Here is a 16,854-nt window from a genome sequence, read left to right as displayed (position 1 = left end):
CTAAAACAATATGGTTGAGGGCCTGCTGGTGACCCTCAAAAACATTATGGGTGAGGGCCTGCTGGTGACCCTCTAAAACATTATGGGTGAGGGCCCGCTGCTGAGCTGACCCTCTAAAACATTAGGAATGAGGGCAGCCTAATAAACATGTTAATATGATGGAGGAGGAGGAGGAGGACGAGAAAAGCGAGATTGAACCATTTACCCTTTTTGTGGTGGAAGGGGTGCATGGTAATACAGTGTATTCAATACACCATAAAAGCCACATTTAGAGTGCCTTTATGTTCAGCCACTTTCCTCTGGTGGAGTAGAAAAGTCAGGGGCAATCCAGGCCTTGTTCTTTTGTATAAGAGTCAACCGGTCAGCATTTTCAGTTGACAGGCAGATGCGCTTATCTGTTATTATGCCCCCAGCACAGGGGCATAGCTATAGGGCAGGGGTGCACAACCTTTTCTGGTTGGGGGCCACATTGTCAACCTGAACCAATTCCAAGGGACGAAAATAAACTTTAAAGGGGTATTATCAAGTGAAATACTATGTTTATGGCATATTGAACATACAGTATATATTATTATAAATGTCTAGTTACACTTCTAGTACTCCCATCTAATGGGACAATACATGAAAGATTCATGTGAGCAGCCACAAGACATACACATACATGTCTGCTACCAGATGGCTGGGGGCCGCATAGAATGGTATTGAGGGCCGCATGTGGCCCCCGGGCCGCAGGTTGTGCACCCTGTATAGGGGGTGCAGAGGTAGCAGTCGCTACCGGGCCCAGGAGCCTGAGGGGGCCCAAACACCCTTGTGCCACATAAGAAAACACTAGTTCTACAGAAAGTGCATGCTGGTCAAGCTACACCTCTGGCTGGAGGTAAGGAGTTAGGTCAAGAATGTATCTTTTGCCATTACAATTTTTGCCTCAGGCAGTACAAGAGCTATGTGCTTCCCTGGCCACAAAGCACTGAAGGAAGGGGGGCCCAAGATGAACTCTTGCACCAGGGCCCATGAGCCTTTAGCTACGCCCCTGCCCCAGCAGCACTAAATACCCACTCTGACAAAACGCTGGGGGCGGGGCAGGCCAGCACTAGTGATAATCGAGCATGCTCGGCCGAATACTGCATGTGCTCGAGCACAATGCTAGAGTCTCCTCCCAGCACATTTCTTGGCTGCTGAGCAGCCAATAAACGTGCAGGTAAGTACTGCCCTCACAGTAATGCCGTAGCCATGTTGGCTGATATAGCACTTAATGGTGCATGTTCGGCTCATTCTTAGTCAGGTAGGGCTGTGCTGAGGAAGGCACAGACAGTGTAGGGAGTGATTTAAGAATATTATTAACACCAAAACTTTTCAGAGACCCAAAAGTCCATTTAACCACCTCAGCCCCCAGTGCTTAAACACCCTGAAAGACCAGGCCACTTTTTACACTTCTGACCTACACTACTTTCACCGTTTATTGCTCGGTCATGCAACTTACCACCCAAATGAATTTTACCTCCTTTTCTTCTCACTAATAGAGCTTTCATTTGGTGGTATTTCATTGCTGCTGACATTTTTACTTTTTTTGTTATTAATCGAAATTTAACGATTTTTTTGCAAAAAAATGACATTTTTCACTTTCAGTTGTAAAATTTTGCAAAAAAAACGACATCCATATAGAAATTTTGCTCTAAATTTATAGTTCTACATGTCTTTGATAAAAAAAAAATGTTTGGGTAAAAAAAAAATGGTTTGGGTAAAAGTTATAGCGTTTACAAACTATGGTACAAAAATGTGAATTTCCGCTTTTTGAAGCAGCTCTGACTTTCTGAGCACCTGTCATGTTTCCTGAGGTTCTGCAATGCCCAGACAGTACAAACACCCCACAAATGACCCCATTTCGGAAAGTACACACCCTAAGGTATTCGCTGATGGGCATAGTGAGTTCATAGAACTTTTTATTTTTTGTCACAAGTTAGCGGAAAATGATGATTTTTTTTTTTTTTTTTTTTTTTTCTTACAAAGTCTCATATTCCACTAACTTGTGACAAAAAATAAAAACTTCTATGAACTCACTATGCCCATAACGAAATACCTTGGGGTCTCTTCTTTCCAAAATGGGGTCACTTGTGGGGTAGTTATACTGCCCTGGCATTCTAGGGGCCCAAATGTGTGGTAAGGAGTTTGAAATCAAATTCTGAAAAAAATGACCTGTCAAATCCGAAAGGTGCTCTTTGGAATATGGGCCCCTTTGCCCACCTAGGCTGCAAAAAAGTGTCACACATCTGGTATCTCCGTACTCAGGAGAAGGTGGGGAATGTGTTTTGGGGTGTCATTTTATATATACCCATGCTGGGTGAGAGAAATATCTTGGCAAAAGACAACTTTTCCCATTTTTTTATACAAAGTTGGCATTTCACCAAGATATTTATCTCACCCAGCATGGGTATATATAAAATGACACCCCAAAACACATTCCCCACCTTCTCCTGAGTACGGAGATACCAGATGTGTGACACTTTTTTGCAGCCTAGGTGGGCAAAGGGGCCCATATTCCAAAGAGCACCTTTCGGATTTGACAGGTCATTTTTTTCAGAATTTGATTTCAAACTCCTTACCACACATTTGGGCCCCTAGAATGACAGGGCAGTATAACTACCCCACAAGTGACCCCATTTTGGAAAGAAGACACCCCAAGGTATTCCGTGAGGGGCATGGCGAGTTCCTAGAATTTTTTATTTTTTGTCACAAGTTAGTGGAAAATTATGATTTTTTTTTTTTTTTTTTTTTTTCATACAAAGTCTCATATTCCACTAACTTGTGACAAAAAATAAAAACTTCCATGAACTCACTATGCCCATCAGCGAATACCTTGGGGTCTCTTCTTTCCAAAATGGGGTCACTTGTGGGGTAGTTATACTGCCCTGGCATTCTAGGGGCCCAAATGTGTGGTAAGGAGTTTGAAATCAAATTCAGTAAAAAATGACCTATGAAATCCAAAAGGTGCTCTTTGGAATGTGGGCCCCTTTGCCCACCTAGGCTGCAAAAAAGTGTCACACATCTGGTATCCCCGTACTCAGGAGAAGTTGAGGAATGTGTTTTGGGGTGTCTTTTTACATATACCCATGCTGGGTGAGATAAATATCTTGGTCAAATGCCAACTTTGTATAAAAAAATGGGAAAAGTTGTCTTTTGCCAAGATATTTCTCTCACCCAGCATGGGTATATGTAAAATGACACCCCAAAACACATTCCCCACCTTCTCCTGAGTACGGAGATACCAGATGTGTGACACTTTTTTGCAGCCTAGGTGGGCAAAGGGGCCCATATTCCAAAGAGCACCTTTCGGATTTGACAGGTCATTTTTTTCAGAATTTGATTTCAAACTCCTTACCACACATTTGGGCCCCTAGAATGCCAGGGCAGTATAACTACCCCACAAGTGACCCCATTTTGGAAAGAAGACACCCCAAGGTATTCGCTGATGGGCATAGTGAGTTCATGGAAGTTTTTATTTTTTGTCACAAGTTAGTGGAATATGAGACTTTGTATGAAAAAAAAAAAAAAAAAAAAAATCATCATTTTCCACTAACTTGTGACAAAAAATAAAAAATTCTAGGAACTTGCCATGCCCCTCACGGAATACCTTGGGGTGTCTTCTTTCCAAAATGGGGTCACTTGTGGGGTAGTTATACTGCCCTGGCATTCTAGGGGCCCAAATGTGTGGTAAGGAGTTTGAAATCAAATTCTGAAAAAAATGACCTGTCAAATCCGAAAGGTGCTCTTTGGAATATGGGCCCCTTTGCCCACCTAGGCTGCAAAAAAGTGTCACACATCTGGTATCTCCGTACTCAGGAGAAGGTGGGGAATGTGTTTTGGGGTGTCATTTTACATATACCCATGCTGGGTGAGAGAAATATCTTGGCAAAAGACAACTTTTCCCATTTTTTTATACAAAGTTGGCATTTGACCAAGATATTTATCTCACCCAGCATGGGTATATGTAAAAAGACACCCCAAAACACATTCCTCAACTTCTCCTGAGTACGGGGATACCAGATGTGTGACACTTTTTTGCAGCCTAGGTGGGCAAAGGGGCCCACATTCCAAAGAGCACCTTTTGGATTTCATAGGTCATTTTTTACTGAATTTGATTTCAAACTCCTTACCACACATTTGGGCCCCTAGAATGCCAGGGCAGTATAACTACCCCACAAGTGACCCCATTTTGGAAAGAAGAGACCCCAAGGTATTCGCTGATAGGCATAGTGAGTTCATGGAAATTTTTATTTTTTGTCACAAGTTAGTGGAATATGAGACTTTGTATGAAAAAAAAATAAAAAATAAAAATCATCATTTTCCACTAACTTGTGACAAAAAATAAAAAATTCTAGGAACTTGCCATGCCCCTCACGGAATACCTTGGGGTGTCTTCTTTCCAAAATGGGGTCACTTGTGGGGTAGTTATACTGCCCTGGCATTTTCCAGGGGCCCTAATGTCTGGTAAGTAGGTAAATGACCTGTGAAATCCGAAAGGTGCTCTTTGGAATGTGGGCCCCTTTGCCCACCTAGGCTGCAAAAAAGTGTCACACATCTGGTATCTCCGTACTCAGGAGAAGGTGGGGAATGTGTTTTGGGGTGTCTTTTTACATATACCCATGCTGGGTGAGAGAAATATCTTGGCAAAAGACAACTTTTCCCATTTTTTTTATACAAAGTTGGCATTTGACCAAGATATTTATCTCACCCAGCATGGGTATATGTAAAATGACACCCCAAAACATATTCCCCAACTTCTGCTGAATACGGAGATACCACATGTGTGACACTTTTTTGCAGCCTAGGTGGGCAAAGGTGCCCAAATTCCTTTTAGGAGGGCATTTTTAGACATTTGGATACCAGACTTCTTCTCACGCTTTGGGGCCCCTAAAATGCCAGGGCAGTATAAATACCCCACATGTGACCCCATTTTGGAAAGAAGACACCCCAAGGTATTCAATGAGGGGCATGGCGAGTTCATTGAAAAAAAAAAAATTTGGCACAAGTTAGCGGAAATTGATTTTTTTGATTTTGTTCTCACAAAGTCTCCCTTTCCGCTAACTTGGGACAAAAATTTCAATCTTTCATGGACTCAATATGCCCCTCAGCGAATACCTTGGGGTGTCTTCTTTCCAAAATGGTGTTATTTGTGGGGTGTTTGTACTGCCCTGGCATTTGAGGGTCTCCGCAATCATTACATGTATGCCCAGCATTAGGAGTTTCTGCTATTCTCCTTATATTGAGCATACGGGTAATGAGATTTTTTTTTTCCGTTCAGCCTCTGGGCTGAAAGAAAAAAATGAACGGCACAGATTTCTTCATTCGCATCGATCAATGTGGATGAAAAAATCTCTGCCAAAAAAAGAAAAAGGAGGGGAAAGGCGTCTGCCAGGACATAGGAGCTCCGCCCAACATCCATACCCACTTCAGCTCGTATGCCCTGGCAAACCAGATTTCTCCATTCACATCAATCGATGTGGATGAATAAATCATTGCCGGGATTTTTTTTTTTATATATACAAAGTGTTTGCCAAAGTATATGAACACCGCCACCTCCTCAGCTCATATGCCTCGGCAAACGTATCTTTTACTGCAGAGGAGAAATCTCGTCTTGCAGCGCCGCATACACCGACTTGCGTGTAATCTGACAGCAGCGCAATGCTTCTGTCCGAATGCACATCAGTGCTGCAGCTAGTCGATCGGTTGGTCCACCTGAAAGGTAAAAAAAACAAAACAAAAAAGAAAAAACCAGGCCGCAAAGCAATAACTTTATTAACTGTTGAACAGAACATAGAAACTTTTTTTAAACTTTTTTAACTGAACATTTAACTTTTTTACTTACCGGTATTTTTTTTTTTGTTTAGTTTTTTTTACCTTTTATAGAACAAACCTCTCCTTCCCCATGGGACAATGTGCAAAGCGCAAATCGCCCAAAGATGTGGCGAAGTACATTATGCACTTTATCCCAGGTGAAAGGAGAGGTTTGCAGCAGCTGTGAGTGAATGGGCCCTAATAGCCCTGTGTGCCTGTCCTGGTGAGATGTGATCCCTATGCTAAGTGTACCTGTGTGTGGTACTTCCGGAAACACTCTCCATAGCATAGGGCAGGGTGGTCAGCACAGTCAGGACAGAAATAGCGGGTGTCACGCCTTATTCCACTCCTGCTACAGACACGACATCTTTTTCGGGGTGACGGTTGGGTTGAGGTACCAGGAACGACACTGGGGAAATGTCGCTCGTGTAGACGGCTAACTACACTGGTGGATGGGGCCACGGAACCTCCTGGGTAAAGGAGGTTCTCGATGATCTCTTCCTGGAATTTGAGGAAGGATCCTGTTCTCCCAGCCTTACTGTAGAGAACAAAACTATTGTAGAGCGCCAATTGAATTAAATATACAGACACCTTCTTATACCAGCGTCTGGTTCTGCGGGAAACTAAATACGGAGACAACATCTGGTCATTGAAGTCCACCCCTCCCATGAGCGCATTATAGTCGTGGACACAGAGGGGCTTTTCAATGACACGGGTTGCTCGCTCAATTTGGATTGTCGTGTCTGCGTGAATGGAGGAGAGCATGTAAACGTCACGCTTGTCTCTCCATTTCACCGCGAGCAGTTCTTCGTTACACAAGGCAGCCCTCTGCCCCCTTGCAAGACGGGTGGTTACAAGCCGTTGGGGGAAGCCCACGCGACTAGTTCGCATGGTGCCACAGGCGCAAATCCGTTCTAGAAACAAATGCCTAAAGAGGGCCACACTTGTGTAGAAATTGTCCACATAAAGATGGTACCCCTTGCCGAATAAGGGTGACACCAAGTCCCAGACTGTCTTCCCACTGCTCCCCAGGTAGTCAGGGCAACCGACCGGCTCCAGGGTCTGATCTTTTCCCTCATAGATCCGAAATTTGTGGGTATAGCCTGTGGCCCTTTCACAGAGCTTATACAATTTGACCCCATACCGGGCACGCTTGCTTGGGATGTATTGTTTGAAGCCAAGGCGCCCGGTAAAATGTATTAGGGACTCGTCTACGCAGATGTTTTGCTCAGGGGTATACAAATCTGCAAATTTCAGGTTGAAATGGTCTATGAGGGGCCGAATTTTGTGGAGCCGGTCAAAAGCAGGGTGGCCTCTGGGACGGGAGGTGGTATTGTCGCTAAAATGCAGAAAACGTAGGATGGTCTCAAATCGTGTCCTGGACATAGCAGCAGAGAACATGGGCATGTGATGAATTGGGTGCGTTGACCAATATGACCGCAATTCATGCTTTTTTGTCAGGCCCATGTTGAGGAGAAGGCCCAAAAAAATTTTAAGCTCGGAAACTTGGACTGGTTTCCACCGGAAAGGCTGGGCATAATAGCTTCCCGGGTTAGCGGTTATAAATTGTGTGGCATACTGGTTGGTCTCTGCCACGACTAAGTCCAAGAGCTCCGCAGTCAAGAACAGCTCAAAAAATCCCAGGGCCGAACCGATTTGAGCCGTCTCAACCCGAACTCCAGACTGGGCGGTGAAAGGGGGAACTACTGGTGCGGCTGAAGTTGGTGACTGCCAATCAGGATTTGCCAGCACCTCAGGGACTCTAGGGGCTCTACGGGCCCGTCTTTGCGGTGGCTGCGACGGGGTAACTATTGCACGTGCCACCGTACCAGCTTCAACTGCCCTTCTGGTGCTCGCTACTTCACCAGGTTGTACGGCAGTGCTGGTACTAGGTCCAGGAAGGGCTGCGCTGCTGGTGTATGCCTCACCACGTGATCCGGCAGCGACAGCCCCACTCTGCTGCTCTTGAAGCGGATCCTGCGTAACCTGTGGTCTAGCGACATGGGGCCGGGTACGCCTGGTGCTGCCAGGGACCTCCACCTCCTCGTCCGAACTTTGGGTCAGAGAGCCACTGCTTTCCACAGGTTCATATTCTGACCCGCTAGATTCGTCAGATGAGGGTTCCCACTCCTCATCCGACTGGGTCAGAATCCTGTAGGCCTCTTCAGAAGAATACCCCCTGTTTGACATTTTGGACTACTAAATTTAGGGGTATTCCCTGAGACTACCCAAGAAAAAAAGCAAACCTGTCTTACAAAGGGGAGGCTAGCGAAGTACCGGAGGCTGCTGCGGTTGATAAAAAATATCAAAACTGATTTTTTTATCGCCGCAGTGCGTGTAAAATGAATGTGCAGTGATCAAAAAATAATAATTTTTTTGTCACTGCGGTGGGGCGGGCGTGGGTGAACGCACGTGTGGGCGACCGATCAGGCCTGATCGGGCAAACACTGCGTTTTGGGTGGAGGGCGAGCTAAGGTGACACTAATACTATTATAGATCTGACCGTGATCAGTTTTGATCACTTACAGATACTATAAAAGTACAAATGCTGATTAGCGATACGCTAAACAGCGAATAAAAGTGACTGCGGTGCGGTGGGGTGGGCGCTAACTGACGCTAACTACCTAACCAAGGGGCCTAAACTATCCCTAAAACCTAACAGCCAATACCAGTGAAAAAAAAAAAGTGACAGTTTACACTGATCACTTTTTTTCCTTTCACTAGTGATTGACAGGGGCGATCAAAGGGGTGATCAAAGGGTTAATTGGGGTGCAGGTGGGTGATCTGGGGCTAAGGTGTAGTGTTTGGTGTACTCACAGTTCAGTCTGCTCCTGTGCTGGATCCAACCGACGAAAAGGACCAGCACAGGAGCAGACAAGCCATATAACAGATCATATTTACTAATATGATCTGTTATATGACTTTGGATTGGATTTTTTGAAAATCGCCAGCCTGCCAGCCAATGATCGTTGCTGGCAGGCTGGTGACGAAATACTTCTTTTAATTTTGCCGGCCCGCGATGCGCATGCGCGGGCCGGCTTTGAGCGAAATCTCGCGTCTCGCGAGATGACGCGTATATGCGTGACTCTGCGCAGCGCTGCCACCTCCGGAACGCAATCCTGCGTTAGGCGGTCCGGAGGTGGTTAAGGACTATTGTGTGTGTGGCAGCAGCAATCTATATTTTTAGCCCAACCTGCGCTAAATAGCTAAAACTTTACAGACCCAAAAGTCCTTCTAAGGACTATTGTGTGTGGCAGCAAAAAATCTATTTTTAGCGCATCCCGCGCTAAATAGCGCACAATAGTTAGGCCGCTGCAGACAGTGACATTAGCTGCGCCATATCTCCTGTGTAAAGTGTGCGCATCCAAAAAATATCTGACATCCAGTGTACTTTTTCCGTAGACGGTGTCTGCTGCGGATAGTGACATTAAATGCGCTACATCTCCTGTGTAAAGTGTGCGCATCCAAAAAATATCGGTGACAAACAATGTACTTTTTCAATAGACGGTGTCCGCTGCAGACAGTGAAATTAGCTGCGCCACATCTCCTGAGTAAAGTGTGAGCATCCCAAAAATATCTGTGACATCCAGTGTACTTTTTCCGTAGACGGTGTCTACAGGGACAAATTAACAGGGACAGGGGACAGGGACAAATTAACTGTGCCACATCTCCTGTGTAAAGTGTGCGCATCCAAAAAGAATCTGTGACATCCAGTGTACTTTTTCAATAGAGGGTGTCGGCTGCAGACAGTGACATTAGCTGTGCCACATGTGCAGTGTAACGCGTGCGCTTAAAAAGTTATCTGTGACATACAGTGTACTTTTTCTGTAGACGGTGTGTGCTGCGGACAGTGACATTACCAGCACCACATCTGCAGTGTAACGTGTGCGCTTAAAAAATTTATCTGTGACATATAGTGTACTTTTTCGATAGACAGTGTCTTCTGCGGACAGTGACATTACCAGCGCCACATCTGCAGTGTAACGTGTGCGCTTCTAAAATTAATTTGTGACATACAGTGTACTTTTTCTGTAGACGGTGTCCGCTGCAGTCAGTGACATTAGCTGTGCTACATCTCCTGTGTAAAGTGTGCGCATCCAAAAAATATCTGACATACAGTGTACTTTTTCAATAGACGGTCTCCACTTCTGACAGTGACATTACCAGCGCCACATCTGCAATGTAACGTGTGCGCCTCAAAAATGTATCTGTGACATACAGTTTACTTTTTCTGTAGACGGTGTCTGCTGCGGACAGTGAAATTTCCAGCGCCACATCTGCAGTGTAACGTGTGCACTTCTAAAATGTATCTGTGACATACGGTGTACAGTCGTGACCAAAAGTTTTGAGAATGACACAAATATTAGTTTTCACAAAGTTTGCTGCTAAACTGCTTTTAGATCTTTGTTTCAGTTGTTTCTGTGATGTAGTAAAACATAATTACACGCACTTCATACGTTTCAAAGGCTTTTATAGACAATTACATGACATTTATGCAAAGAGTCAGTATTTTCAGTGTTGGCCCTTCTTTTTCAGGACCTCTGCAATTCGACTGGGCATGCTCTCAATCAACTTCTGGGCCAATTCCTGACTGATAGCAACCCATTCTTTTATAATCACTTCTTGGAGTTTGTCAGAATTAGTGGGTTTTTGTTTGTCCACCCGCCTCTTGAGGATTGACCACAAGTTCTCAATGGGATTAAGATCTGGGGAGTTTCCAGGCCATGGACCCAAAATGTCAACGTTTTGGTCCCCGAGTCACTTAGTTATCACTTTTGCCTTATGGCACGGTGCTCCATCGTGCTGGAAAATGCATTGTTCTTCACCAAACTGTTGTTGGATTGTTGGAAGAAGTTGCTGTTGAAGGGTGTTTTGGTACCATTCTTTATTCATGGCTGTGTTTTTGGCCAAAATTGTGAGTGAGCCCTCTCCCTTGGATGAGAAGCAACCCCACACATGAATGGTCTCAGGATGCTTTACTGTTGGCATGACACAGGACTGATGGTAGCGCTCACCGGACAGTTACATTAGCTGTGCCACATCTCCTGTGTAAAGTGTGCGCTTCAAAAATTTGTCTGTGACATACAATGTACTTTTTCCATAGACGGTGTCTGCTGTGGACAGTGACATTACCAGCGATACATCTTCAGTGTAACGTGTGCGCTTCAAAAATTTGTCTGTGACATACAATGTACTTTTTCCATAGACGGTGTCTGCTGTGGACAGTGACATTACCAGCGATACATCTTCAGTGTAACGTGTGCGCTTCAAAAATTTATCTGTGACATACAGTGTACTTTTTCCGTAGACGGTGTCTGCTGCTGACAGCGACATTAGCCGCGCCACATCTGCATTGAAACGTGTGCGCTTCCAAAAATTATCTGTGACATTCAGTGTACTTTTTCCGTAGACGGTGTCCGCTGCGGACAGTGACAGCTGTGCCACATCTCCTGTGTAACGTGTGCGCCTCAAAAATGTATATGTGACATACAGTTTACTTTTTCCGTAGACTGTGTCTGCTGCGGACAGTGAAATTTCCAGCGCCACATCTGCAGTGTAACGTGTGCACTTCTAAAATTTATCTGTGACATACGGTGTACTTTTTTCATAGACGATGTCCGCTGCGGACAGTGACATTAGCTGCGCCACATCTCCTGTGTAAAGTGTGCGCATACAAAAAATATCTGTGACATACAGTGTACTTTTTCAATAGACGGTGTCCGCTTCTGACAGTGACATTACCAGGGCCACATCTGCAGTATAACGTGTGCGTTTCAAAAATTTATCTGTGACATACAGTGTACTTTTTCCGTAGACGGTGTCTGCTGCAGACCAGTGACATTACCATCGCCACATCTTCACTGTAACGTGTGTGCTTTAAAAATTTATCTGTGACATACAGTGTACTTTTTCCGTAGACGTTGTCTGCTGCAGACAGTGACATTACCAGCTCCACATCTGCAGTGTAACGTGTGCAATTCTAAAATTTATCTGTGACATACGGTGTACTTTTTCCGTAGACCGTGTCCGCTGCGGACAGTGACATTAGCTGCGCCACATCTCCTGTGTAAAGTGTGCGCATACAAAAAATATCTGTGACATACAGTGTACTTTTTCAATGGACGGTGTCCGCTTCTGATAGTGACAATACCAGGGTCACATCTGCAGTATAACGTGTGCGCTTCAAAAATTTATCTGTGACATAAAGTATACTTTTTCCATAGACGGTGTCTGCTGCAGACAGTGACATTACCAGCACCACATCTGCAGTGTAACGTGTGCGCTTCAAAAATGTATCTGTGACATACAGTGTACTTTGTCAATAGACGGTGTCTGCTTCTGACAGTGACATTACCATGGCCACATCTGCAGTATAACTTGTGCGCTTCAAAAATGTATCTGTGACATACAGTGTCATTTTTCCATAGACGGTGTCTGCTGCGGACAGTGACATTACCAGCGCCGCATCTGCAGTGTAACGTGTGCGCTTCAAAAATTTGTCTGTGACATACAGTGTACTTTTTCCGTAGACAGTGTCTGCTGCGGACAGTTACATTAGCTGTGCCACATCTCCTGTGTAAAGTGTGCGCTTCAAAAATTTATCTGTGACATACAGTGTACTTTTTCCATAGACGGTGTCTGCTGCTGACAGCGACATTAGCCGCGCCACATCTGCATTGTAACGTGTGCGCTTCCAAAAATTATCTGTGACATTCAGTGTACTTTTTCCGTAGACGGTGTCCACTGCGGACAGTAACAGCTGTGCCACATCTCCTGTGTAAAGTGTGCGCATCCAAAAAATATCTGTGACATACAGTGTCCTTTTTTTCCGTAGACGGTGTCCACTGCAGACAGTGACATTAGCTGCGCCACATCTCCTGTGTAAAGTGTGCGCATCCAAAAAATATCTGTGACATACAGTGTATTTTTCAATAGACTGTGTCCGCTGTGGACAGTGACATTAGCTGTTTAAAGAGGTGGATAATGATGAGACACAGTTGCCAATAACTCAATGGCAATTACAGCCTCAAGAGGTTGAGGAAGAGGATGAGACACAGTTGTCAATCACTGAGGTAGTGGTTAGGTCAACAAGTCAGGAGGATGAGCAGAGTGAGGAGGTGGTGGACGACGAAGTCACTGACCCAACCTGGGAAGGTGAAAAGCCAAGCAAGGACAGCAGTACAGAGGGGGAGGGATCTGCTGCAACGCAACAGGCTGGAAGAGGCAGTGGGGTGGCACTGGCAAAAGGGAGAAAGCAGGCCACACCAAACAGGCCCGCAACTGTTCCCCGGAGCACGCCCTTGCGGAAATCTCCCTAGGTTTTCTGCAGTCTGGCGCTTTTTTGAGGAAAGTGCGGACGACAAAAGAATTGTAATTTGAGCAGGGGTGTGAACACTAGCAACCTTACCACCACCAGCATGATCCGCCTCATGGCATCAAAGCAAACTAATAAGTGGGCCAAACGCCTGGGTCCACAATCTGTGTCTGCGAGTCACACCACTGCCTCTTCTTCCCCTGTGTTACGTGCTGGCCAATCCCCTGTCGAAGGCGCAGGCCCGGACGTCTCCCGCCCTGCACCTGGACCTTCGCAAGCACCATCAGCAACCACATTCACTTCCGAGTCCCAGCCCAGCGTACAAATGTCCTTACCAAAGGCATTTGAACGCAAGTGCAAATACCCAGCCACCCACCCACAGGCCAGAGCACTAAATGCGCAATTTTCCAAATTACTGGCCCTGGAAATGTTGCCATTTAGGCTTGTGGACACTGAGGCCTTCCGCAGCCTCATGTCGGTGGCCATCCCGCGTTACCCAGTCGCCACTATTTTTCAAGGTGTGCCGTGCCTGCCTTACACCAACAATAACATGTGTCCCGTAACATCGACCAACGAAGTTACTGGGAAAGTCTGCTTAACCACGGACACATGGACAAGTGCATTCAGCCAGGGACGCTACAGTTCTCTGACGGCACACTGGGGGAATGTTGTGGAGGCCGGGAGCGAGTCGTACCCTGGGATGGCACAGGTGCTGCCGATGCCAAGGATTGCGGGCCCTACATCGATCAGGGTTTCCGCCAGCACCTACGTTAGTGGCTCCAACCCCCACTTCTCCTTCTCTGCCTCCTCCTCCACTACCTCTGAAATATCTGTGTGCAGCACCAGTCAGTTATCAATCGGTAGCTGGAAGCAGTGTAGCACTGCAGTGGGGAAGCAGCAACAGGCCATGCTGAAGCTGATATGCTTAGGGAACAAACAGCACACCGCCGCAGAGCTGTGGCATGGGATAAGAGACCAGACTGAGCTGTGGCTCTCGCCACTTAACCTAGAACCAGGCATGGTTGTGTCTGATAATGGCCGTACCTTGGTGGTGGCTTTGGAGCTCGGCAAGCTCACACACATCCCATGCCTGGCCCACGTCTTAATCTTAGTGGTTCAGCGGTTTCTCAAAACCTACCCCAATCTGCCTGAGATACTGGTGAAGGTGCGCCACGTGTGTGCACATTTCCGCAAGTCATCGACAGCTTCAGCCGGTCTATAAACGCTGCAGCAGCACTTACAATTGCCAGCTCACCGACTGTTGTGCGACGTGAGCACGCGCTGGAATTCAACGTTCCACATGTTGGCCAGGCATTGTGAGCAGCAGAGGGCAGTAGTGGAATACCAGCTGCAACATGGTTTTCATCTTTCCAGTCAGCTTTGCTATTCACAAGCTACGAGTGGGCATGGATGTCTGACCTCTGTGAGGTTTTAAGAAACTTTGAGGAATCAACACAGATGGTTAGTGGCGATAACGCTATTATCAGCTAACCATCCCACTTCTGTGTCTACTCAAACGCTCACAGCTCACAATTAAGGATGACGCTTTGCATGTGGAAGAGGTGGAAATGGAGGAAGACATTACACAGGGTGAAAGCCAGACCACCCTCAGTTCGTATTCTCAGTGCGAATTGGACGATGAAGAGGAGGAGGAGGTAGTACTCATGGAAGTTTAATTCCATCTGTTCAGCGTGGGTGGGCAGAAGAGTAGGAAGAGGATGAGGAGTTTGAGAGTGATCCTCCTGATGAGGACAGCGAAGTCTTGCCTGTTGGTTCTCTGGCACACATGGCTGACTTCATGTTAGGCTGCCTTTCCCGCGACCCTCACGTTATATGCATTTTAGACAACACGGATTACTGGTTGATCACCCTTCTGGATCCCCGCTACAAAGAGAAATTCTCAACTCTCATTCCTCTGGTGGAGAGGACGAGCAAAACGGTGTAATACCAGAAGATCCTTGTTAAAAAATTGCTCCAAAAATTTCCAGCTGACAACGCTGGCGGCTGATTCTGTAGTTCCTTGGCCAACTGAGGAGGGGAGACAAGGGGAACACACAGCAGTTCCAACAGAGGCAATGCAACACTCTCCAAAGACTGGGACAGTTTCATGACCCCCCGCCAGCACCCTCACCCTGATGTGCAGCCTAGTGTCACAAGGAGGGAAAAATTTTGGAAGATGGTGAAGGAGAACATAGTAGACCGTTTCAGCGTCCTCAATGATCCTTCAGTGCCTTACAAATACTGTTTGTCCAAGCTAGACACGTGGCACGAATTGGCGCTCTACGCCTTGGAGGTGCTGGCCTACCCTGCCGCCAGCGTTTTGTATGAGCATGTATTTAGTGCTGCTGGTGGCATTATAACAGATAAGAGTATCCGCCTGTCAACTGAAAATGCTGACAGGTTGACTCTTATAAAAATGAACAAGGCCTGGATTGATCATGACTTCTCGACTCCACCAGAGGAAAGCTAATGAACATGAAGGCACTTTAAATGTGTTGTTTATAATGTACTGAATACACTGTATTCCCATGCACCCCTTCCACCACAAACAAGGGTATATGGTTGAATCTTCCTTTTCTCATCCTTCTTCTCCTCTTCCATCATATCAACATGCTTATTTGTCGCATATAATGCCCTCGCATATATTCCCTTCGCATATAATGTTTTACAAGGTCAGCTCAGCTGCAGGCCCTCGTATAAAATTTTTGAAAGGGTCAGCTTACCAGCAGTCCCTCACCTACAATGTTTTACAGGGTCAGCTCACCAGCAGGCCCTCGCATATAATTTTTAGAGGGTCAGCTCACCAGCAGGCCCTCGCATATAGTGTTTTACAGGGTCAGCTCACCAGCAGGCCCCTTCATATAATTTTTTAGAGGGTCAGCTCACAAGCAGGTCCTCTCATATAATGTTTTACAGGGTCAGATCACCAGCAGGCCTTCACCTACAACCTTTTACAGGATCAGCTCACTAGCAGGCCCTCACCTACAATGTTTTACAGGGTCAGCTCACCAGCAGGCCCTCGCATATAATGTTTTACAGGGTCAGATCACCAGGAAGCCCTCGCATATAATTTTTTACAGGGTCAGATCATCAGCAAGCCCTCGCATATAATTTTTTACAGGGTCAGCTCACCAGCAGGTCTTCAACTACAATCTTTTACAGGGTTATCTCACCTGAAGGCCCTCGCATATAATTTTTTAGAGGGTCAGCTCACCAGCAGGCCCTTACCTACAATCTTTTACAGGGTCAGCTCACCTGAAGGCCCACACATATAATGTTTTACAGGGTCAGCTCACCTGCAGGCCCTCACATATCATTTTTTTGAGGGTCAGCTCACCAGCAGGCCCTCACCTACAAATATAGTCTCATTATCCAAAAGACTGGTCAACACAATGCTCACCGCCGGGGGTCACGTAAATAGTTATTACGGAGGAGTCTTGGTCGTTAACGGAATTAACCAGACAAATTGCCCCACCAACTAAGAACGTCCATGCACCACCACCCACAGAATCGAGAAAGAGCTATCAATCTGTCAATCCTTTCCGTGTCCGGGCCGGGTGAGGTTTCCCGTGTTGAGTCAAATTAAGCCGCAGGCTCCACTTCTGGTGGTGCTCTTCCGTCAATTCTTTTAAGTTTCAGCTTTGCAACCATACTCCCCCTGGAACCCAAAGACTTTGGTTTCCCGGAAGCTGCTCTGCGGGACATGG

This window comes from Bufo bufo, chromosome 2 (assembly GCF_905171765.1).
Source record: "Bufo bufo chromosome 2, aBufBuf1.1, whole genome shotgun sequence".
Classification (NCBI taxonomy): Eukaryota; Metazoa; Chordata; class Amphibia; order Anura; family Bufonidae; genus Bufo; species Bufo bufo.
This window is presented reverse-complemented; position numbering follows the sequence as displayed.